Source organism: Tachypleus tridentatus, chromosome 3, assembly GCF_004210375.1.
Source record: "Tachypleus tridentatus isolate NWPU-2018 chromosome 3, ASM421037v1, whole genome shotgun sequence".
In the NCBI taxonomy this organism is placed as follows: Eukaryota; Metazoa; Arthropoda; class Merostomata; order Xiphosura; family Limulidae; genus Tachypleus; species Tachypleus tridentatus.
Genome location: NC_134827.1, coordinates 82548345 through 82574380, shown reverse-complemented (window position 1 = coordinate 82574380; position 26036 = coordinate 82548345). Strand labels below are relative to the sequence as shown.

Genomic DNA, 26036 nt, shown 5'->3' with positions numbered 1-26036 from the left:
TATCTTTAATTTCACTGGTAACTTTACTTGTTAAACCCTTCTTTAAGTTCAGCAGTTTGTGTGGTTGTTTTCTCAAAAGAGTAATAAGGTAGGATTTAGGAATATCAAACAGTACAACACACATGAATTGTTCTTACTGAATTTGTCTTCTCCTATAATATAATTCTGAGATCTTATTTATTTTTATCCACACGTAATGTTTTCTTTGCTTGTAATGTATACTGACTAACTCTTAAATACATATGTACATTGCTAAGGAACTATATTGCATATCTATGTGAATATAATGTCATACTACATTTTAAATTAAAATGTTAAAACACTTTTTGACCATTTTTTACTTACCACTAACACTATTTAAGTGATTGTAGTATAACAGTTATTATAATTTTAACACATTACCCTGAACAAGGTGTAGCAAATCACACTGGTTGGATAAAATGACTTGTTATGTGTTTGTCTGTTTGAAAATTTCACAGAAAGCTACACAAGGACCATCTGTCCCTAATTTAGCAGTGTAAGACTAGAGGGAAGGCAGCTAATCATTACCACTCACCACCAACTCTTGGTCTATTCTTTTACCAACAAATAGTGGGATTGATCATCACATTATAATGCCCCACACAGCTAAAAGGGCAGGCATGTGTGGTGCGATAGGGATTTAAACCCACGACCCTCATATTACAAGTTGAGCTCCCTAAAAACCTGGCTATGCTACCCTCAATTATGATGTGCAAGTTATTTCTACCTACAAATTGAAGAGAAAAATGTATCAACTTACAGGTTTCTCTGGAGCAAACTGCTTGTCTCTTTTGTACAATCTTCTACTTTACACATCTCAGATCTAGTACTGGAAGTTGGTGATGTTGCATGGTTGGATGTATTTAAAGAAAGGGAAGTCTCAGAGGAGACAGGTATCTCGGTCCCAGAGGGCATCGAGTAAGTCAAGACTGTGGTGTCAAAATCCAGGACATTAGCACCTAAGGTTGGAAGGCTGGACAAATCTATCACACAATGAACTCTCCTGAAGCCTGACTGGATAAGTCTGTAGTAAAAAAATTATTTCACTATGAAAAATTGTAATTTAACAGAAAAAACAATGCTTCATTCTCTTTCATGCTACCAAGAAAATTCAATCCATGTTACCAAAATAAGTATCATAACTGATATATGTAAAGAAATTTAACCTATTTTGGTGACATGTTGCTACTACCAAAAAATAAATTAAAAAATGTATGTAACAATGGATATCCCCCTTAACTACAGAAAAAATAGGTATCCTGAGTGACAGGAAGAGAAATTGTTAAATCTTTTAATTCAAAATATGAAAATAATAGTGAGTGTACTTTATAGTCCATTACCTTGTAATTGGGAATATAACTGTATAAAGTTTTTTCTTTTCAAAATAAAGTTAGAGAAATAGTCAAAGGAGAGAATTTTTATAAAGTGTACATGTTCTCATAAAAAGAATTTTAAATTTTTGAGGAGGTGATGTTTCGGTGATGAATACAAAATCCAGAAATATTACAAGTTAGTTTCTTGTAATTTGAAATAATAAGAGGAAATGACATTTTGTTTGCAATACTTTCCATTACAGTATGTTCAGAGTTTGAAACTACAATCTGGAACCTTTTTCACATTTAGTTTTCTTCTCTTTACCAACTCTAGGCTGGGTTTTATAATGGGAAAGTCACAACACCAATGTCACTTTGAGACATTTCCTCTTCCAGGTCATTCCCTCTTCCATAACAAACGAGGTATCTCTTTCTGATTCCATTCACATTTACTACATTCACTTGTTAAATTTCTGAGAAAGAGTATTTTGTGATGAATCGGAGATCCAGAAATGTTACTAGAAATTACAAGTTAGCTGCTACTAATGTGTGCATGTCAAATAAAATATAATGAATGTCAGATGTTTGTAGTGGCATTACTATCAAAAGTTCACTATTATTTCTTTTGCTGTTGTTGAAAGCTTAACAATTTATTCTTTGATTTCATAAAATGTCCTCAATGTTATTAGCCAAAAATCTTATCTTTAGCACTTGCAATGTCTCCACTGAATTAATTGAGGCATTTCCTTTTTTACCACAATTTTTTTCTCTTTGGTTTTCTGTCTAATGACCTTAAAAATGGATTTTCTTTTTCTGGCTTGAAAAGTTGTCACTATTTTGGTATTTTTTAACTAGTTCCCCAGCAAATAACTTGATTCTTTCTTTTGGGTTTATCTTGTTCTCCAGCATTAAATATTTCCTTTATATCTTTAAGAAAAAATGTTTTGTGCCCACACATTTCACCCTTTCTCAGCTGCTTCTTCCACTCCATATGAAGTAGATATGACATATCAATCTTTTAGCACCCACATGGTCAGTTGTTGTCAACTCTTTCAGTTTCTTGCATCCATAATTGATAGTTGACTGGCAATTTGCATATACAAAGCTTTCTGTACAACATAAGAGATCATTTCTCTTGCATTGCCTTCCATTCAGGTATGTTCAGTCTAAAACTACAATCTGGAGCTGGATTTTTCTTGCCACACCTGTTTCAACACTGATTTCAACTTGAGACATTTCTTCCAATTCACTCCCCCTTCCTTAAACAAACAAGATGTCATTCCTATCTTATTCCATTTGCATCTACTACATTTATATAATAAATGGAGCATCTTAAAAATTAACTTTGTAGCTGTGTCTTCACGATTTAGTTTTGAATCATCTGGGCCTCAAGAAACCAACCAAAAGTGCTCAGAAACAAATGTTTCTCTTCATCCCACTTGCAAAATTGGTTAACTCTGTATGTGACATTATAATTATAGTTTTGTAACAGAAAACAAAGTGATCTGGAGTAATAGGTTGGAAACACAATTGGTTCGTGCCACTTCATGTGGAGAAAATGCTATAAAAAAAGGTATGGTGCATAAGTTGGTTGAATGTGGTTGGTAACTGAAGCTTCTGATCTGATACAATTACAGTGCAAATATCAACTGGAAGCAGTGAGATTAGACATCAGTGTACACCTGTCCCAGATGCATGCAACCCCACTATGATCAACCATTTATCTGACGTAACGTTTCAAATATTAGCAAGAAATAAAACTTTGAGTATTTTGACAACAGTAAAATGACAAACAAAAAATAAGAAACCAAGTATGAAAAAAAAAGAATTATTTTGCATTTAAAATGAACATAGATTAATTAACAGATCAATCATGAAATTGATTCTCCTTTTACAGCTAAACAGCATGATAAGTGTTTCTGGAAAAGGTAAATGCTCAAGATTGTTGTTGGTTCTGATTGTCAAGTTAATGTATGGTGTTGTAAGGAGAAATGTGTGTTCTGCACTTCTAGTGTATCTGCAATACTGTTTATTTTGGATAATAGTGAACATTTGTGTTTGAATTTTTGGTAATATCTGGTTGAAAAGGTGGTTTTTCTTTAACATTCTCTAGCTTGCCTGCTTTGTTAAGTTCCAGGTGTATAAACAAAAAAGTATAGTGCTATTCTAAGTTCTCTGAGTTGGGTTGATTCCACTTTAATAAAAAAAATTATCCAACATATTGCAGGTTACAGGGTTTCCATATTTGAATAATGGCCTCATATGCATTTTATAGATTAGGATTGCAAAATAGGTATTGCATCCTTTAGTGTAACCATTGAATTTAAGCAGATAAATTATTTGACTAACTTTCCAAGGTCTTTCATTAAAGTAGTCATTCCTTTTCAGATTGCTACTGTATATTTGTAAGCTTACTTTATTAATCTTTTTTGTGTTCCTTTTAATTTTTCTAAGAATATGATAACATGGGTTTTGGAAAGGTTGAAAATAATACATCACATGACTATATGGTCATGTGTCTGCTGAAGTTTGTTGACAGCAACGAAGGAGCCTCTTGACATGCTCTGTATTGAGACATTGTCTTTAAACTATTAGGCACATGTTTGGTTAAATTCTGGAAAGCTTATGTTGTTTACAAAAATGACAAAGCAATCGGCTAAGTATGGATAACTATGGGACACTCCTGCTTGTAGGGTAATGGTTGGGATGATTTTACAACTGATTTTAATCCTGACAGAAATCCAACTGATTACTTTTTGGGAATGTTGTATTTTAGCATAAGTTGTATTTACAGGTCATTGTGCCGAATGCTATCAAATGTTTTTTTTTCTTCACATCTAGGAATGCAATAATTGTGTCATGATTACAGCTAAAATTATGAGATGATTCAGATTCTGATTTGATGGTCCACAACCTATCTGTTTTCTAGACATATTTTGTAATTAAGTTGTCAGATTCTACATGAAAACTACATTGTTCCACGAGTCTAATCAATCAAACTACACTGTTCAACAAGTCTGAGCTGTAATAGAAGTTTAAGAGGCTTTATTGGTTGAAAATTACTAAGATAGTTAAGGTTACTCCCACTTTTAGGGAAAACTGTGATAATGGTGGTTTCCCACTGACTGGGAGAATAACCTAAAATTAAAGAAAGGTTATATAAAGAGAAATGTGATAGGAGAAGGCTAGAAGCATTCTTTAAAGCTATGTTTCTTATCCTGTCCTCACCAGAAGGATTTTTAAGTTTAGAACTGTTTTTCTTCAATTCAGTTATAGTAACTGATCTAAAAATGCTGTTTGCAGTACTTTCAGGGTTGATCAATACTGGGAAATCCAGTCTGAAAAGTGTAGTTTGTCAATGATATGCTTATTGATTATTATGAAATGATTAGTGTTAAAACTGGTTGAATTAGGTGTAGTGAAAGTTGTTTCATAAAAACTAGCAAGATGTTGGCTTTGCTTTCATTTGTTGCTATCAAAGTATTGTCATTTTAATGGTGTGATGCATTTTAGCCACAGGTTTGCTACAAAATGATTTTAAACTTTAAACTTGCATCACAAGAGGGCAGGATCGGCTTTCTAGCTGTTTAGGATTTGGCAATTATTGAACCAGTTTATGTTCTGGTATTTTTTTTACCATTTTTTTTAATGCCATTATTGGCTGTATTGACTTTTGGCTGAATGTTTCAGTCTTGAAATAAAATGTAAAATTTACACATTTGTTGTCTTTTCTCTGATCAGTATAAGAATTTCTGAGGTTATCTGTCACACTTTGGCATTTGTTATATTTTTGCATATGTTTTCTAAAATGATTTGTCAGGCTTAAAGAGAGCAGACTTATACAGCATTTGGATACATTAGATAATGTTTTGCAATAGTTTACAGTCATCTTTAGTAAAAGATCCTATATAAAAACTAAAATATGAGGTTTTTTCTAGTATTACCACTTAAATATTCATCATAAAAAGAAACTATAGATGAGGAACACATCCAGCTGAAAATGCAAAAACTAGTAGTGTAAAAATATAAAAGAATTAGAAACTAAACTGTTCTATTAACTTGTATTTTCCTCAAAGGCATATGAAAGGAAAAAAGGTACAAGAACAGGATAAGCTTAACACTGCCAATGGCAAAACATTCATTACACTCACAGTGTGAAATTTTGTTCTAATGTTAAGTAATTACTACTACAAGTTATTACATAAAATGCCAAACAATTAATACAATCAACAGATATTTCAAGATAGCCTTAGCATTATACAATCCTTTAATGTACATTGATCTTCACCAATTGCTAAGCCAATAAAATTTGGTATGTATTTGCATGTTACAAGTTATAATAAAGTTTGATTTAATTTTTGATGTTAAAAGGAAAACTTGTACAATTTTTTTTCATTATGAGTCACTGAAGTACACTTAAAGGTGGTACAATTGTTTAAAATGTGATATACTTGCTCACCCTACTTTCAGGGAAATCTTACAGATTCTTAATATTTCTATTTACCAGCCTGCATGTGAATAATAATAAAACAAACCATGTTACTGACTGTGAAAACAAAACCAAGTTTAATGAAGCTAAAATAACACAAAAAGATAATGCATTATGTTTAGTTGCTAATCTTATCTATAATAATGGCCTGTTGAGTAACATACAATAAAACCCATTCATGCCCACGATTAGCTGACTAAATGTGTTTAAAACCACTACACTTAGTTACTGTATTAACTCTAGGTAGGAAGAGGTCAAACACACCTAACCCTCCCAGTTCTTTAACACTTAACACCCAAAAATAGAAGAGTATGTGTGTGTATTATTTCCTAAGATGGCTCATAAATAAACAACATTGAGGCCATGCATGGGCAACTTTAACAATTTATCAAAATTCTTTTGCTTTACACATTACTTACTCAAAGATATTTATAATTTTCCAACTCAAGAATAATAAGTTTTTTTTATAAAGTTCTATTACCATTATTATTTAAACCTTAATGTTTAAACTCTTAAGAGTGAAAAGATCCAGCAATGGACACAACATTTACAAATACTTATCTTAGAGGTTTTCCTGATGAAACATGCCTATAAAATGATTTAAACATACACCCCCAATTTATTTAATCCTTAAATTACCTCCTTACTTTGATATTGTTTATCACCAGTGGGGTCCAGACATTACAATATTAAGTGAAACCATTAGATTTTTCTTGTTAGCTAAAGTTACCCAACTGCTTTGCAAAATTATATAATAAGACCCAAGCAATAATGAGATTGATTAGCTACAATGCTTATGGTATCTTTGATTTTAATTAAAAGTTTGAGTATGACTAACATGTTATTAGGAATCTCCCCAACCAACAATCATGAACCCACAAGAAATTAATTACATTAAATACACAAAAATCTCTTTCAAAAGTCACTGTGGTTTTGTATGAATCACAATGGTGGTTTATTAGGGTTAACAAAGCTTTGTTACTTTTTACTTCTTGGGAAAAACTATTCAGTTGGAAAATACTGATGTACAAGTTTGTTGTATGACAGACTGTCCTGGAAAATTAGTAAAATGTTTTTTTTTGTAGAAAGACAAATGCAAGTCATATTTATCAAAATTCTTGCACTTTTCAAGTTACATGCAGTTAGTTTCTCTGTGGCTTTTAGTCATTACCAAAGCTCAACATATTTCATTTTGGTATGATTTTACAAAATTGTGTAAAGATGAACAGTAAACCACATTTAAATTTCCTGACACACAACCTGTCTCAACATTCGGTACCTCACAGCAAGTTACCAGTACTGCATCTAGTGAAATGACAGTTATATCTTTATATGGAACAACATAAACACCTGTTTTATTTACCACCTGCTTATATGTGACAGATGAATGGATGTGTCATGGAAGAAACTTATCAACATATGACTTGCATCACGTTTCCAGTCAAAGCTCCTTATTAATTATACTGAGTGATGTTACCTACTATACATGAGCAGCTTTTGTTCCTAACCTTTGTTTTCATAGATTTTCACCTGTTATGAGATGCTGCACTATTTACCATGGCTGTTATATGAACTGTTTTTTTAATCTTTGTGGATGGTCCAAGTACTCCAATATGATCTATATTCTTTCTTTTAACATGTCAAGGATAAATACATGCTTGTGTTAGAAATTCTAAATCCCCGATCTGAACTTATCTTTATGACTTGATTGTATGAATAAATTGCATCAGACAGTTACTCCAAAGCATTCTTAACAGTTCTGACTTTACTCAGGTAACAAGAATATCAAAATACACTTCTGATACTTCTTAACTTTATATCTGCTGTGATTAAAATCTTGCTTGCAGATTTGCATAATCAAAATAATTTTAATATAATTGACTCTTCCTTTTTCACATATATATATATTTTTCATTTTAGAGATGTACAAAGAAACTGAGTCTCATACATTTAGTTGTATACTTTTTTATACAAACAACATGGCAAAATTAATTCATAACCACAAAGACATTACTTTCCAAATTATTTTAAATATTGGCAATCTTCCCCTTTTTCTTAATTATTAAAACTATTATTAACAAAATTATTATTTAAACTGTATTAAGTACATTTAAAGCTGGGATAGATTTTTAATTTAAATACTTGCACTAATAGTTTGATTTCATATATATTTCATATTAAAATAGAGTTTTGATTTACAAGAAACCAAATAAAATCTACAGAACTCCAGATACTTGTGGATGTGAAGCTTTATACATAATAAATCTGTGAATTGTTTATCTAAATTATTTACTTTCAAGCAAAATACCACAACTCAACTGCAAAACCTGCTTACAATCTAAATGTTTCATAAATAAATCATTCACCATTATTTTAACATTTTGATAAAAATGCATTGAAAATGGCAAGCATACCCACAGGGCATGGGGGGTGATATGTTCACAGAGAACTGAAGAAAACAAGGGGGGGGAAGAAATATGGATCAGATAGAGAGACAGAAAAATCACTAAGAATATCAAGATTAAGATTTGGCTTGTTTTTTCTTCACTTATTTTCTTATTATTGGAATGCAAGTACATACATGTCAGTAAGCAACTGAACAGTGGATCAAGTGAGATGATGCAATGACCAATGTAAATCTGCATCAAACTTTTTTTATGTCGCATTATGGCTGAATAATGAATACATAGAATAATGTTTTTTCTTAATTGTATTATTAGATTTTATTTTTATCTATACATAATTTAATAAAATTTAAAATATTTTTGGCCATATTTTTTGCATACCAGTGCATAGGGAGGTAGGGAGGGTCAATTGAATAATGAATAAATAGAATTTTTTTTAAGATTGCACTAATCATTTTCATTAATTTTTTGCACATTTTTAGACTAATCAGTTTTTACCTTTTTCTATATATGTAAAAACGATTGATGCAAGTTGAGAAAATTCTACGTAGAGGAGCAAACAACCTTCTTCGATCATCGTCATTATTCAACCCCCTTCAAACATGTGGTCAGCTATCGCTCAGTTACCTCTTTCTTTCTCTGTGAACCTGACGATGACAGGTCAAAACATTGTTCGCTCCTCTACATAGAATTTTCTCAACCCATACCAGCCATTTTTACATATACATTTTTCTCTACAAGTGGGTTTCTCATCATCACGGATTTACCTTTTTCTGTTCTAGATCTTTTCCATAAATACAAAGATGCTGGGAAAAGACATGCATCTGATCGTCACAAAGTCAAATGCTTAGAATGTGAAATAGTCATGGACAATGACTGTAGAAACAGACATATTCAAAGCTGCCACAATGATATACTGAAGACTGGTAGAAGGCTAAAATCATATCAGAATCACAAAAAAAGGTATCAAAGTTTTTTGTTCAGCTGCATATACATCATCACTTGCAATAGATATCAAAACTAATAAACACTCAGTAGAAGTAGAGACTCATTCAAACTGACAAGAAATCAGTTTGACCCACTTTTGACAAAAGTTGAAAGCACTGTTTCAAAACAGGCACACAGTTTTCAGGAAGAAACTCTTCTGGTAGAGGTGGAACCTCTCACAGTAAACTCTGATTCATCCAGTGATAATTCAGTAGATGATCAAAATGAAACTATTCAGAAACAGCAGTCAGCAGAAAAAGTTAGTGGTTTTGAATATGCTGGTCCACAACTTATCAAATTCCCATCTCAGATTATCCATGGGATTTGTCGATCATTTCAAGCTAAGTGGTATAAAGAATTCCTTTGGGAATCTTATTATCAGGATTCTAATTCTGCAACTTGTTACCCTTGTGAAAAGTTTGCTCCAGAATATTGTAACACATTCACATTTGTTAAATGGTCAAAACCAGAAAGATTTCAAAAACATGCTAATAGTGTATGCCATCAAAATTCAATGACAGCATGGATCCATTCAAAAGCAACAGAAATTCATCAGAGCTCTGTACTTGTTCAAGCCAAAAAATGAAGAGAAAATGAGGTACAACTGAACAGGCTATCTTTCAAAAGTAATAGAAAGACTTGTTTTTCTTGCTAAGCAAAATACTTCCATTAGGGGTGGTCATGAAGATCATCTTAATGTATGTTATTCTTCTGAAGTAAATGTAGGGGATTTTCTTTGAACTTTTACACCTGTGGAGTACAGATTTTCCATGGTTTGAGGAAACATTCACAGAGCTTGTTGGCCAACATAAACAACAGTTGAGCTAAGATATTCAAAATGAAGTTTTAAATCTGGTTGCAATGAACGTGAGAAAACTAATAACCGATGAAGTAAAATCCAATGGTTTTGATTCCATCATCACAGATGAAACCATGAATGTCAGTGGTGATGAGCAACTTTCTCTCTGCCTTTGTTATATTTCAGAAAGTATTGCTGAAGAAAAGTTTATAGTTTTTTTCTTAGTGAAATCAACAAAAGCCCAAAATCTTTTTTGAATTGATTACAGAAACTTTAGTGCAACTGGGTCTCGAACTTTCTGTGACAGTTGGCCAAGGATACAATAATACCAGCAACATGAAAGGTGAACATGCTGGGATTCAATGCCTAATCAAAACATTGGCCCCAAAATCAATTTATGTCCATTGTTTTTGGCCACTTGCTTAATCCTGCCATTCAAAAAACCCTAAAGAAAACTCAATCACTTAGAAACATTCTAAAAACAATGCTATAAATTTATTCTTTTGCCAAGGGAAGTTCCAAGAGACACCACATTTTTCAGGAAATTCAAAAAAAAGTTGCAGAGAGTCATTGTGTTTCAGTCTCAGAGTGAGACCTGCTAGGCCTTAAGATATGCTGCAGCAGTGCCCTTGAAGAAACACGTTAAAGCTACAATTCTTGCCCTTCTTAAAATTGTTTCAAACAATCCCAGCACTTTGGCCACAGGTAAAGACCTTTTAGTTTCACTCTGCAACTTGAAATTCATCTTCACTCTCCTAGTCTTGGAAAAACTAAGTGAAACTTCATCTTTGTCAACTTACCTTCAATCAGAAAAAAATCGATGTCTTTTTGGCAAGAAAATCTGCAACAATTAAAAACCTTAAATCACTAGAAACAAATGAAAAATTTTGAAGCTATGGGATGAAGCCACAAATATGATGAAAGACATAAAAGAAATAATTAAGGAAGAACAAAATACCAGTTTCAGAGAACTGATCTTTTCTCACTGTTGACTACTGACAGAACATGCCTTAGAAGTTGGATTTGCTTCTGCAGATTTCAATAGTCCAACCTCCAATGCAAGAGATATCTTCTTTCTCACTGTTCAAGCTATATAAAAGCAATTTAAATCATGTTTCAATAAAAATCATTAAAATATTTTTTGTAGTCTTTCTTCTGTCATGATGCAACCAGAAAAAGAAGATGCTACAGAATATGTCTCATTACTTTACAACTTTTATGGACTGAATGAGAATCAATTATCTTCAGAAATAATCGTTGTGGTTGTTCTTCTTGATCAAGAAAAACAAAATTACCATTTGTCTTCTGGATATTATTTGTCAAAATTGATTTATGAGAATGGCATCTCTCAACTCCTTCCAACTTATCCTCAGTTGGCACAAAAATTCAGTGCTGTTTGAGCCACATCCTGTTCTGCTGATATATCATTCTCTGCTTTACGACAAATCAAAACTTGCTTGCGTTCTACCATTGGACAAGAAAGACTGTCTCATATCATCATTCTGAATATTGAATGGGAAATAAATTTTGAGATGAATAAAATGGAAGAGACAATCAATGCTTTTGCTCATCAAAAGAACTGTAAAAACTTGTTGCTTATTTGACCTTGTTATATTTGTTAGAAAAGTAGAAACACTAGTTGGAATGAAAAATTTATGTTTATGGTTTTTGATTCTTAAAAGCATATATATGTTGTTACTTTTTCGGAGCAATCAGGGTACTGAAAATTTATGTTTACGTTTTTTGATTTTTAATAACAAAGATATGATGTTACCTTTTCGGATGGATCAGAGTAATGTGCCCTACGTGCCTGATTGACGCTTTACCAATTATACACATTATCATTAGACACTTGAATAAACAGAAGGCAATTTACCGTCAAGCTTTTACGGTAGACCTTTCTTGGCGCCAAAAGTATAACAAACGCAGTTAATCACGCGCGCGTCTCAAAAATCGAGTCCAACAAACTTGTAACATACGTGTCGCTAAGGGTTACAACGTATCAGCACATTCCATAATGATTTAGATCAATACTGAAAGTATTAGAATAAAATATGTTAAATCAATCATCTGTGCAACTTTATATATAACCGTATCTATTACTGCAAAATATTACTATACATTTCACGACCAGTTAATCAAAGTATAATTTAGATAATAAATTAATTTATTTTAAAAAGGAACTGATATACAATTATTTAAACTTTAAGAATCAATATTTACCGGTAAAAACTACAAACAATCATTTTTTTTTATTTTAGCCAATGACTGCACGTATGCTGAACAATCATGCACGACTGTGTTTTAAAGTTTATGTATTATGAATGTATTTTATTACTTTAATCCCTAGAACTATTCATAGATTTTTAAACTTTTTTAATTGCTTGAAAGTCTATTACGTTTGTTATAATATCTCTAATAACATACGAGTCACAAAAAAAATACATTCTCAATACTGCAAGCAGTTCCACTAATTAATACTGTCATTCATATTCATTTCACCTTTATTAAAATATGTTTTTACACTAATTAATATCATAGCTAATGCATAAAATTACTCAAATATTACACAATTGGAGGACCTCATCCTCACCGGCTTCTGAAGTACAGAATAATTTTATGTTTGAAAAAAATCCAAGTAGGTAATTTGAAGGTTGAACACTAAACTTGCACCGAACACCTTAAAAAAAGTAAAACCTATGTTCTCTAAAATATTAATTTGGACTTTTTAAAATTAAATTAGTAAAAGTAAAACAAGCAACTAAATAAAAAAAGTGTTTGAAAACCAACAATACAAAGAAAAATTACTGCATCGTTTATTGTGATAATAACAAATGCTATTTCCTGTATTATTTTGCCTTGATTCTTTCGATCTTTTTAAACTTTTAAGTTATACAAATATGTCTACATATTGTACAAAAATCAAAAACGTTCTCCTTGTATGCGTTTCACAAGCATCTAATAATAACAAAACTCATACATCGAGTTATTATTATTCATATCAGTCCAATATTTTACGAGAATCGACATTTCTAAATGCATGTGGTCCTTCCTCCCCTAAATGATGTAGCTGCGTTTCACTGCCATAACATATTCACTAAATATTTTTATGCTTGCCTAATCGAAGAGCTCTCTCTACTCAGTTAAATTCAGTCATATCCTTTCATATTATCTTCTATAAACACGACTTTCGAAAATCGTTTTTACTAAGTAGACTAACGATTTCCGTTTTATTTCAAATCAGAAAGTTATTTTACAAAATATAATTATTTTGAAAAAATTCAAAATTAAAGCGGTGTTAATAAAAACTGATAATCTACGTGATATTTTAGCGCTAGAAATATATCGTCAGGTCGTAATCGCTCATTTGGATCTTTCAAACATTGCTTTGTCTAAACTGATTAAAATTTTCATTCACACGTGAAACATTTTAAAATTAATCATGACAGACTTATTTTCTTTGGCATTTTTAAAGAAATAGTTCTTTAATATAAACCACGATTTTTAAAGCAAGTATTCGAACTATTTGCTATTATTCTAGTTAATCACATCAACACTTTGGTATGTTGTATATTTTTTTCACCTAATTACAGCAAAAACATACAATTACTTCATATATATGTAAAAACGGCTCGTTTGGGTTGAGAAAATATTTTACGTAGGGGAGCGAACAACGTTTCGACCTTCTTTCCTTTTTACATATATATTTCTCTACAAGTGGGTTTTCTCGACATCACTGATTATACAATTACTTCCTTTTCACCTTTGCTCTATTGTTCTGTTTTCAATCTTTAGTTTCTAAAACTTTAAGATATTCCTATCATTAGCTTGTTTCTCTCATATGTATCAAAATATTTAAACCTTTATTAAATGTAACATATTTCACCTATATGTTTAGTCAAATTTTGACCAGAAAACAAAACATATAAAGACTGAATACATGCGAGTATCATATTTCAATACATTTTCTTTGTTTCGTTTTCTAGACTTTCAATGCTCTACCTATTGTTACTCGGGAATCTTCTAAATTTGTGACAATGTGTTGAATACAAAATCTTTAAAGAATGACGTGTGCGATTTAACCAAGAGCTGATTTACAGTTCGTATTTACTGCGTAAGAAGAGAACAAACTATTTGTATTAGGCATTCACCAAAACTAGCCTTCTTGACCTGGCAATTAAAAGTATCAGCTAGCTCTATCAACATATAATGTGGAAGTATAACTGATGTTTAGTAACGTAACTGTGATGAACAAATAAAACTGGCTTTAAAAATAAAACATCGACGATTCAAGGCATAATGATGCCAACCTCACCCGGCAGTTCATTAACCCAATATCACATTATATACTCAAAGTCAACCGAATGGGATGACCGTCATACGTACCTCATACCTTTTTACCATCCTCGAAGAAATCTGTCTGTGTGAATTCTAGAATTTCTGCAGTGGTTATTAAATATTCCACACGAACAGATGTTAAAACCATCATAAAACTAATTGTTGGGGAAGTTGGCTATCCAATGTCTGTTCACGCAATATTCCACAATAACAGATGTTAAAAGCCATCCTAAAACCTATAGCCGGAGAAGTTAACTATCCCATGACTTTCCACGTGTGCGAACAATCTGGAAAAAATTATATAGGATAGTCGTTGAGCAACGACAAGATTTATCAATTAGGTTTTAGTGTGAGATTATCATAAAGCAATAGTCTTCAACGTGGCAGATGCGAAAATTGTAAGATTCTAAGAGATAAAATAGAATATTCCACCATATTCGATAGGAAGAGCTAGGTTACTGTTAACCACATGACTTCGTAGTTCCTAAATGCATTCTCAAAATTAGTAGCCAATATAAGGCTCGTATTTCAAAATATACATTATATAAGGCACAAGATAAAATTATAATGATTATTATGTCATTGCTGCAAATATTTTTCACAAAAAAAGCAAACACCGACTAAAAATAATTTAATCACATTTTTCTACATACATTAAATATATCCAACTGTCAAAGCCAAGTAAAATACTTAAATATTCAAGACTTTCTCAGTTTCTGTTTTTTAAACTCTGTAGCTACAAATTAAGCAAGTCAGTCAATTGTACTCGAGTTATTAACAATTATTACGGTCATTCACACTGTCCAAAAATAATCAAATCTAGTACCAACCGTAATACTGAAAACTCTTCCACCCAAGAGGGACAAAGTTTGGTCACTAAAGTCGCAACAAGGCATTCTAACAATACAATGTCCCGTGGTATCGTGATCTGACAGCCGTTACTACTACACACTGACACCGCCGCCTAAGTGGCCCTCACTCACACATACGTTGCTTGGCAACGTCTTTTGGATTCTAACAACAATCAGAAACATGCTCTTAACTTTTGATCGGCCTTTCACACACACACACACACACACACACACACGTATCTGTGTAAGGGTCAGCAGAGCAATAAATTAAATAACATACAAAAACACATTTTAGCAATTACTACCATACTTTGACATCTCGTATGCCTCAGTCACTGCAAAATTCTGATTCAACTCTGATTTTTTATACACATCCACACACACACAAAACGGAACCAATTTAAGTATTTAAATATACATGCAAAAATATCTACAGAATCTACCATTTAAACAATATTATAGAAAAATCGGTAAAAAACAAAAAACATACATATAGATTTTCTTAATAGGAAATTACAAATTACAAACAAAAGTACACGCTTAAAACTTAAGCATTTGATTCACATATTCCAACTTGCATTAGTATTTATTATTTACATTTCTTACATTTTCATTCTTATAACCACTGATACGTGGTCCTGATCGATATACATATACTTTAACAAAACGAGTTTATAACTAAACAATTTATTACGAACAATTACGTAAGTCACCACACACATTATAACCGGCATGATGAAGAGTTTACTCATCACCAGCTTATATTTTACTTTTATTATGATTATAATTTTGATGCTGGTTTGCCAGCAAAACCCTCAAACAAAAGTGATCCAAGCTTATGATTACCCAGTCCAGTTCGGATGAACATATAATGAATTTGTTTGAAAGATAACTAAGCATACGGGTAGCTCTATTCCTAAGAGGTCCGTATCACATTAGTTCGGTCACTTTTAGTACCAGTAACAATAAAGCAGCTATTTAAAATGACGAATTGGACGGTTGTTAGGGGAAACATTACACCAACTAACTATTCAACTAAGCAGATCGCTATTAGTTGCAGTATTATTCAGTTTTAACTCACCAATGCTGCATTTTAAATTACTTTAGAGCAATTATGTATTAAAACATTTACCTTCCGTATGTTCTAATTCTTTACATGCTTTTCTCTAACCATAATTACAATTTTCATTAGTGCACACAAGAAATTCTTACTGGTTTAATAAAAATTGTCAGAATATTCTTGTGCGAACACTAGATCAGTGAGTGGTTCTCAAGCTTTGTAGTTCGAGGATCACCTGCATTTTTTCTTATCTCTGTGGGCTGCAATGATACCGGTACACTACTAGCGTATAGTTCCGTCAGAAATTATTGTCCCACCTCATTGTATATCCTCAACTCACATTTCGATGCTAACTGAAATAAATAAATTTTGCGAATTCGAGTTTAACCAATAGAGGACAAAAGCACAGCCGGGGGAGTAAAACGTCGGTAATTCCTTTGACAGCCAATCAAAATTAAGATCATTCATTAAATAAATTCGTAGTATATACATATTCATTATAAAATTACTGGTAAAAATCAGTTAGTTTAACAATATATAGAACACCTTGTGCATTCTGCTAACATTATGTTCCAACAATGTTTTTGTCATGTTGCTTAGCAACAAAAGTAAAACCTAATTTTTTGTCTATACATTTCATTTTATACTTCCAGTACATAGAATAACGAATACATTGGTATGGAGGTTCAATATACACCCTGCGAAACAGTTGTATGGGCATACAATAGAAAGCACTATTTATACAGACTTCTTACTTTAAAGTCTCTGCTGATTAACAAGGCTTTTTTTTTTATTATAAATGTAGATGATAGAAAATAGCTTAATTCAAAAACTCTAAGTTTAAAACGGAATCGATATTTTTACTATAATGATAAATTGTATGCATTTTGCTCTGGGCTAGGTTATCCTCTACAACACCTTTACTTTAAGCTTATTATACCAACATTCACTACACTTATAAGGTTTCATGGCACACGTCCTTCTCACGTCTTCCTTGCACTCCCATCTCTAAAATCTTAATGGGCAGATTGCAAGTTAACAATTTTATCTGCATAAATATATTTTGGCTTTTATGACTCCTATTTCGAAAAATAAAACGCGACATAAGACAAAATGCCTCATGCAGATTAGGCGTTGATTTTCTCTTAGTTATGCAACATTTCCATGAGAACCGATGCTTTAGCTTGTTATTTCAAAATCTGATTAATACCCACATTACTTTGACATGTACACTCTCATTACATGACTTTCGTTGTTACAACCCAAAACAAACAAAATCATTTTTCAAACAAAATCTGCATAATAAAGCAATGACTTTTCATTATTATTATTGTTTTATAATTAATTAATGTATTGAGTCCTTTTCAAGTTTATCGCACTGTTTCACAATGATTGCAAGGCTTTCACATCTCTTAACTTTCAAATAACAAACTTAGTTACTGCTCCAATTTGTGAAAATTACCTTATATGATTTTAATCAATTATCTATAAGCAATTTTTAATGCAGATTTCACCCATTTCCTGTTGTCATTTGATTATTCAATTTCTACATAATTTATTTTCAGTTTTTATTTTTATTTTGAAATATTTTCCACAATATTGTGATTTAAAATTTTTCATTTTTATTTTACTGTATAACATTTCATGCATTTATTTTAAAAGAACGAACTTTTCTGCTAACTAGGTGGTCTTGCAAACGTTTTTAGGTTTCAAACACACAGCAGACCTTAACTATAGCCAAGTCAACAGCCTTAAATGTAGAAATGTATTTCCACAGCTAACTGTAAATAACCTTATTTCAAACATCACAAAGCCACATTACATTGGTAACAAACATCGATATTTGTTGCAAAGCCATCAAAGACTAGAGCTTGGAGGTCAAGCATAGCAACCCCTAACTTATAACTACAGACCAAATTGAGTGTAACCAGTAACCAACACTCCACTCCTACATGACTACTCAACTTACAGAACAGGTGACTTGACTGTCAATATTATAACACAAAACTGCAAAACATGTTTAGAAAGTTTATAAAGACTGGAAACTTTGGAGATTCTAACCCATAGCTCTGCATACTAACCTTTAGACCACACCTAGTGCAATATATTAGGTTATCCAGAAATAAACGTTGGAAGATTTCAACAAGGTGTCTTAATCATCTGCTGTTTCAACTCCACTCAGAAGGACTTTTGTTTGATTTTCCTCTACAATTTCAAACTTGGACAAAAACTATCAAAACTACATGGAACATCAACCAGGCATTGGCCATGGATCTGTTACTGAACATACAGTTCAGCATTGGTTCTGAAGGTTTTGACATGGAGATGAAAGTCTTGAAGACCACAAAGGTCATGGAAGAAAGTCATTCTTAGATGAAAACATGTTGAGGAAAGCAGTTGAGAGAGACTCTCACACAACAGTATGTGAGCTTGCAGAAAAGCTAGGTACAAGCAAATCAAGCATTGCCAACCACCTGAGTGTGATAAGAAAGATTAAAAAGTTGGATAAGTGGGTTCCATATGCACTGACTGAGGATCAAAATCAGCATTATGAGACATGTCAAGGATGATGCTTCAAAAATTGAATGAATTGAGAATTGTGGTTCTACCTCATCCATCTTATTCTCCAGTACCCCTACAGATTTTCATTTTTCAAGTACTTCAACAACGTTTTGAACAATAAACACTTTCAAAAGCAGGCAGCTGCAGAAGAAGCTTTAAGGGAGTTCACTGACCACAGAAACTCTGATTTTTACAGCATGGGCATAAACAGTATCATTACATGGTCACAAACATGTTTTGAAACAAATGGTACTTACTTTGATTAAAGCAGTTTTACAACACTGGTTTATACTTTTCCAAACTTTGCAGTTCAAAAATGACATTTATTTCTGAACAACCTAATACATGTCATGTTTTGCATATTGCAGGAAACATGCCTTATATTCTTAACAAAGCATCAATTTTACCATGTGCGATAGAGCTAGCAAAAATTAAAAACAATATTAAGATACCAACGTGGTTTCGCATGTTTCATGGGCTAACACTGCAGCTGTGGTTTATTTAAAAATTAAGGGAATAATATTTTAAATTACTTATGGATTAAATGTAATTATTCATCAGCATTTCAGACTATTTCAGCACTCTGGGTAGAAAGTCCACTTAACTCGTTTTTTGATAGTTTAATTTAAAATAATGTGGTAAAAATTATAAATCTAGATAACCTAAATATTCTAAAACTACTATACCAGACTTTGGTCATATTCACTTGAATGGACAAGAGCCATTACCACTGTAACTTAACTTTCTATGCTAAAATATGCATTGTTTTGTATTTTAACCATTCTTAATTCTTCAAGATAGTTCATAACTGCATTCATTTTATAACAAACTTTATCTTATACAACCAAAACATATAACAAGGTTTATAAATAAGTTATTATACTTACTCATAAATGAAGCCACATTTGCTTCAGACAAAAAAAGGTGTCTAAACAGTCAGTAGATTTTAAACAAATATGACATAGTACATCATTTAACATTAATGTACATACTAAACCTATGTTACATTTAGTGAAGTTGAAGTCTAACTCTTAATGGTCAAAAGTTTTACTCATATGAACTGATATTCAAAAACGAATTGTATTAGTAAACATTTGTTAATAACTGGATTACTACCGCTTCTAGCCACCAGGTGTTCCTAATACTTCTCGCATCTACCTCTGTACCTAATGTAATTGTAAGAAGAAAAAATACAGTTTAGGTAAAATAAAGTTGAAACAATATTAATGTTAAATAAAATTGGGAAAAATACCTTCTACAGATGCAAGAGAGAGAGAGAGAGAAAAGAACTAAAATGGAGATAACTAACTTCAGAATTATTTGTTTTTGATATTCATGAAAGGTTACATAAGGTTTGTTTGCAGTAACCACTCCTAATATTGAAATGAGACTAGAGGGAAGATAACTAGTCTACAGCACCCACCACAAAAACTTGGGATAGTCAAACCTAATAATGGGGTTTGAGCATCACTTATATTAAAACCTCACTCTTAAAGTGCATAACAAGATTTGTGAAGAAGAAACATGCCTAGCCTTTTACAACATAATAAATAGGTTGAATTATTTCAGAACAATGTTGAAACCTCGTCATATTGTTTCCCCACACAATCAAATTGTACATCACAACAATTCATCTTAAAACAGACCTGCTGCATATATTTCCACTGCAAAAGGTTTCTTCATAAAGCTGTCATGTCTAAGATACACTAATACTCCTTGCATGCTTTCTCTAGTTCACCCAGTGTACGAGGATGATTTTTTAGTGCCCATTTCAATAGTCCAATCACAAATTCCATAGATATATTCATATCAAACAGCATGGATATCCATTTCATTCTCCAGTTACTTGATATATGTGAGTTGAATGTATATATTGTAGAAACAACTCGTATACACTTTTCCAGATACAGATATATCTTAGTTATGTAACACACTGTCACTTTGGGCACATGGATAACTTTTGCTACTGACCACTGTGTTCATTAATTCTCATCTAACAGAAGACACTGCAGTTTACTTACCACTTACAAATGTCTATACTTTTAGTGTATAAATATTTTGGGCTAGAAGGGCTGTTACATTCCCTTCCCAAAGGTGAACAATTTTTGATGGCATCACACTACCTACCTATGACTGCCAAAACAATGTTAAAATATAATTTCAATACATGGCATTCCACCAAGATTTTATATTATTGTGGTTATCACACAATATGCTGGTTTGCATATTCAAAATCAATTTAATATAAAGCACTTAATCCTCTGCAAATCCTTTCGCTAATCCAAGAGTGTGAGTAGTTAAAAACAACAAAACTGAATAATTGAAATACAAGAACCAATAATTAAGAATTAAAATTTTTCTTGTTACATGTTTTATGATAATATCTGTTCAAAGTTAAGTGCAGGAAAAAATGTTCTCTGCAGATATTTAGATCACACAGATAATTACAACTAGTATCTCATCAAATGTACAGATTAACATTAAACATGAATTTGCAATACCTATGATAGCAAAGTTCTTTTTATTAAATATGCAAATTTCATTAAAAGTGCCTTGTGCAAAACTTGGCAAACAAAAAGAATCATAAAATAGAGTCAGTTTAAATTTAGCATATCAATAGTTTGACACAATCAATTCTGTCAAAATTAAATTAATTAGGAGGCTATGAAATCCTAAAATTTGGTCTTTATTTATTACTGGTACATAAGGCTTATCACTGAATAAATTAACCAGTAGCAAAATAATACAAAATTTTACACTTCTTTGTCTTGACATATCACTTAATTATCAACTTACCCTTTCTGAATAACTATCAGTGGCATCATATCATCTAAGTGTTTTGCAATACAAAAAAGTTTATATAGTGTGTGATCTGAGATGCTCTTGTTTTCCCTAATCCTTTAATAAGCTTAGCTTATATTATTTCTATGCATTTAAAAGTACAGTAAAAATACATCCACAAAGAAACACTAAACATATATAGAGATATATATTGAAAAACACTTTGGTCTTCACCCATATATCCACACAAAAGAACTAGCATAAGGCCAATAATTCACAGAAGTTAAGAAACATCATATTCAACTTTATTAATTTTTAGGGCAACCCACAACGTTTTCTTGATGTTTTTATGTCAGTGTCCATTCTTTGATTATTTTTTTTTCTGCATTATTTAATCTGAGCTTAACAAACAGTAACCTCCATCATCAGGTTAACGAGATCACACAATCAACTAAAGATTGCATGTTAGCTGGATAGAGAGGAGGAGGTTAGCATGCTTATCTCCTGGAAGTTTGTGTTCAAATTATGTGGTCTCTCATTCTAAGAATTTTAAACATAACATTTCAAATATTTGTTACTCAGTGTGTGGATGCCATACTTAGGCTCAAAACAAACACTGGATACTACTTATTTCAAGTGAAGGTTATAAGAGTTATTCCTGAAAAATGTTTACTGTTTCACCAACGAAGCTTACCAAACACAGATATCAACATGGTTTTGCATGTTTCATGGGCTAACCGTACAGCTGAGGTTTATTTAAAATTTAAGGGAATAATATTGTAAATTACTTATGGATTAAATGTAATTTAGCAAGTTATATTCAACTTAATCTCCACTTAAACAAAACTTAAAAACCTGTAGAATTCAGTCAAGGTAACGAAATGTAAATATTTATTGTGTTGATAACATTTAAGCACAATACCATAACTTTTAATTTTCTTTACTACAAAAAACATGTGTTAATTAAAATAGCATATGATAACTTATACATGCAACTGTTTTTAGTTTTAAATTGTTTATTAAACTCATGCAGGAGAAAAATTACAAAACAAATTAGTTCCAAATGGACAGATAAATGAAAAAGTTACAGCTTACACATACAAAAATATCAAATACAACATCCATCAACACAGAAACATTAAATTTAGCACACATTACAATTACATAACATGAATGTATATTCAAATAATTACATGGTAATAGAATTAGGCAAATGTGGCAAAATTAAAAGTTCTCACATGAATGTGAAAATTTAAAAAAGTGCATTAAAAAACCAATAACTTTAATCCTACTCATAGTAACTAGCTTGAAAGACAAATAAAATGCCTAAAGAAAGCTAAAACTACAACAGATGTCAGGCCTCAAAAGTAGATTAAATATACAACTACTACTGCGACCTATATTCTAAAAAAGAGAAAAATAAGAAAACTAAAAGCTTAGGCAATATTACCATAATATATAACATTGATGGAGTTCTATATGCACAGTTTATGAGACCTTGAAACAAGCATCTTACAGTATTAGGCTAAGTCATCATAGTTTAGATAGCAGTGCCACAGGCACTTTATACCACAATCAGTACAGTAATGATCAAATTTTGCCTCTATCAAAAGTGGTAAGTCATCAGTAGCAAGAACAAGCATTTCTATTCTGATTTATGTAGCAATTGTATCATTTATAAAAGAGTCTGAATGTGTCATCATTACCTTAGTTTATTTGGCTGCAAGAAAATGCTACAAAGAACACAATTTACACATTTATCTTTAATTTTTGTGATCTTTGTTTGGAGGGTTGTGAAAGCCTTGCCCTTCTTCTGTTTGTAGCACTATCTTACATTTTAATTACACAAATGGAATCACACAATAAAATTTCTGGGCCCAAAATTACAATTATCATTAAACAGTCTATCTTTACAGCCTTGATAGAGTATTTGAATTTTACCTTGAGCCCATTTTCTACAGAGAATGCTCTTCCACAGTCAATGCTTGTTACACAAAAGCACAAAACTACTGGACAAAATTTTGATAAGTTACAAGATTGATCACCATGCAATTTAGTAACCTTTCTACATAAGTGTTCAGTTTTTAGTTCTTATACATGCCTTTCAATGTACATTTGAACATAGGCATTTATTTTCTTCAGCATTGACATCATTTCAGTGTTTTTCCCAGCATCAACTGAAGTTTTGGAGAGTTTATAGTTTCCATAAAAATCTGCAAGGTCAGTCACAACATATTGTGACACTTGTAGTAAAATAAGTTGTTTTACAGAATGACTAAGTATTGGAATAAAAAATTAAATCATGTCACTTCTGTTACCTTATGCAAAAATTGTTCTGTGATGTGATCCACAAATAAATACACCCAAACTGTAAGGTCGAATGTCAATTAGCTAATAACAGATCATCCAATGTCAGGTGACGTTTGTCCAAATGCTTGTTGTGGCCAGGGGAAGAATGTTATGGCAGATTTTGAATAGATAACTATTTTGATATTACTGCAGTCAGCTACTAGCTATCTAACAGACAGCTAGTGCAAGTCAACAAATACATGTATGTAACTGTCTATATACCATACACATGCACTTGTATTCACTAAAAAGCAATTTAAAAAAATGTCAGTTAAAATGATTTATACTATTTTCATCATGTGACTTCATTATACCTTGTAACTTATGATAAATGTAATGTCATTGTATTTGACAAAGTACTAGTACAGTAGTACAGATTTGAGCTTTTGGCCATTTTCACTACATAATTATAAATTTGTATACTGGATACCAATTATTCTTCCACTTACCCACACTGAGGTGAAATAAAATAAAATTATACAATAGATTTTCCATTCTTTTCAGAGAAGATGTTACCTTTACATTTGTAAGAACCAGTATAATGACTATGTTGTATTTCATTGCTTTATTGTCCAGGGAGTGTGTGTGTGTGTGTGTGTGTGTGTGTGGCATTATTGCTCTTTACAGCAAAATAAAAATGAAACAAAAGACATTTAATGAAATAATAAAGGTTTAAACTGTGGATACAAGTAATTTTTAACTTTAAGGTCAATACAGAAAATGAAAGAACTGTGTTACTCAACTTATTTCGTTTCTGAACAATTATTTTGACAATTCTTGGACATTTTTTATTATCCCCAGAACTAAGTATATTGTTTGTGTTCAGAAATCTACTGATGAAATATATAATGGTAGAGAAAAAAACCTTTTGATGTTCATTTAGGAGGTCCTAGAGATTACACAGATAAAATACGAAACTTTAAATTGAAAATAAGGTCAAGTTATCTCTATCATGAGATTGACATTTCACACAAATATACAATTTCCTGTTTACAATATGCTTTTCACAGTTTCTAAAAGACTGACAATTAAGTTTGCAAAATGTCAAAAATATTGATAGTTAAGGGTGCTATTGGCAATTGTTACCAATTCTAAAATTTACCATAAATTCACTGCTATCAGGGAGTTCATAACCACAATCTACTGACAGTTCAATATATCATTACATTCCTAACTCTGGTTTGTTTTCCTTTAAAGCACAACATAAGCATCTATGTGTGAAAATAGCCATTTTCATAGTGTATAATCAATAGGCAAGCCAGTTCATACTATATCTTAGTACATTTGTAATAGATTTGTAAAATAAAAAAATGTCATCTCTCAAATAATCATGTGCATTTTGCAGAGGTACAACAGCTATCTATAGTACAAGACTGTAAAAAAAAAATATATATGTATATGTAAACTGTGAATGTGCACAGTTAAAACATAAAGATCAGGTTTTACAAAAGCACAAAATAGTAAAAAAACTCATACATGATCAAAATTAGGTATAACAAAAATAAAGTAACAATCACCAACATCTCATCTCTAAAAACACTATTGACAGTGGAAGTAAGGAAGCAGTCATGTAATAAATTAATAATAAAAGTTGATAAAATACTTTGATTTATACAAGTATAGTGCATGCCCATAGGGCATGGGGGGTCCATTTGACCCTCTAATTTGTAGAAAACCATAGTGTTGGAGGGAGATAGAAAATAAACAAGAAAAAAGGAGAAAAAAAGAAAAACAAGACGGGGGAAAGAAAGAAAATATGAAATGGATAGAGAAACAAAAAATCACCACAAGAATATCAAGAATAAGATTTGACTTTTGATTTTTCTTCATTCATTTCCTTACTGTTGAAGCATGTGCATGACAGTAAACAATTGAACAGTGGATCAAGTGAGATGATGCAATGACCAATGTAAATCTGTATCAAAACTTTTCTTTTACGTCTTGTTATGGTTAAATAATGAATACATATAATAACTTTGTTTTTCTAATTAATATTTACAAGATACATATATAAAAAATATTTATAAACAGAAGCAAATTTTCTGTTTTTGTAATCAATATTTATCTTGCTACAGATGATG

General features: G+C 31.5%; 1 pseudogene across 1 annotated transcript in view; it reads right to left on the bottom strand.

Moving 5' to 3' along the window:
- The window catches only part of LOC143247354 (F-box/WD repeat-containing protein 7-like), a 109673-nt pseudogene that overhangs the window by 48448 nt on the left and 35189 nt on the right, over positions 1 to 26036 (bottom strand). The window contains exons 3-4 of the transcript XR_013026526.1: positions 14401 to 14639; positions 782 to 1045 (exon numbers count right to left, since the gene is read on the bottom strand). The product of XR_013026526.1 is annotated as an F-box/WD repeat-containing protein 7-like (transcript). The remainder of the gene's footprint in view (positions 1 to 781; positions 1046 to 14400; positions 14640 to 26036) is intronic.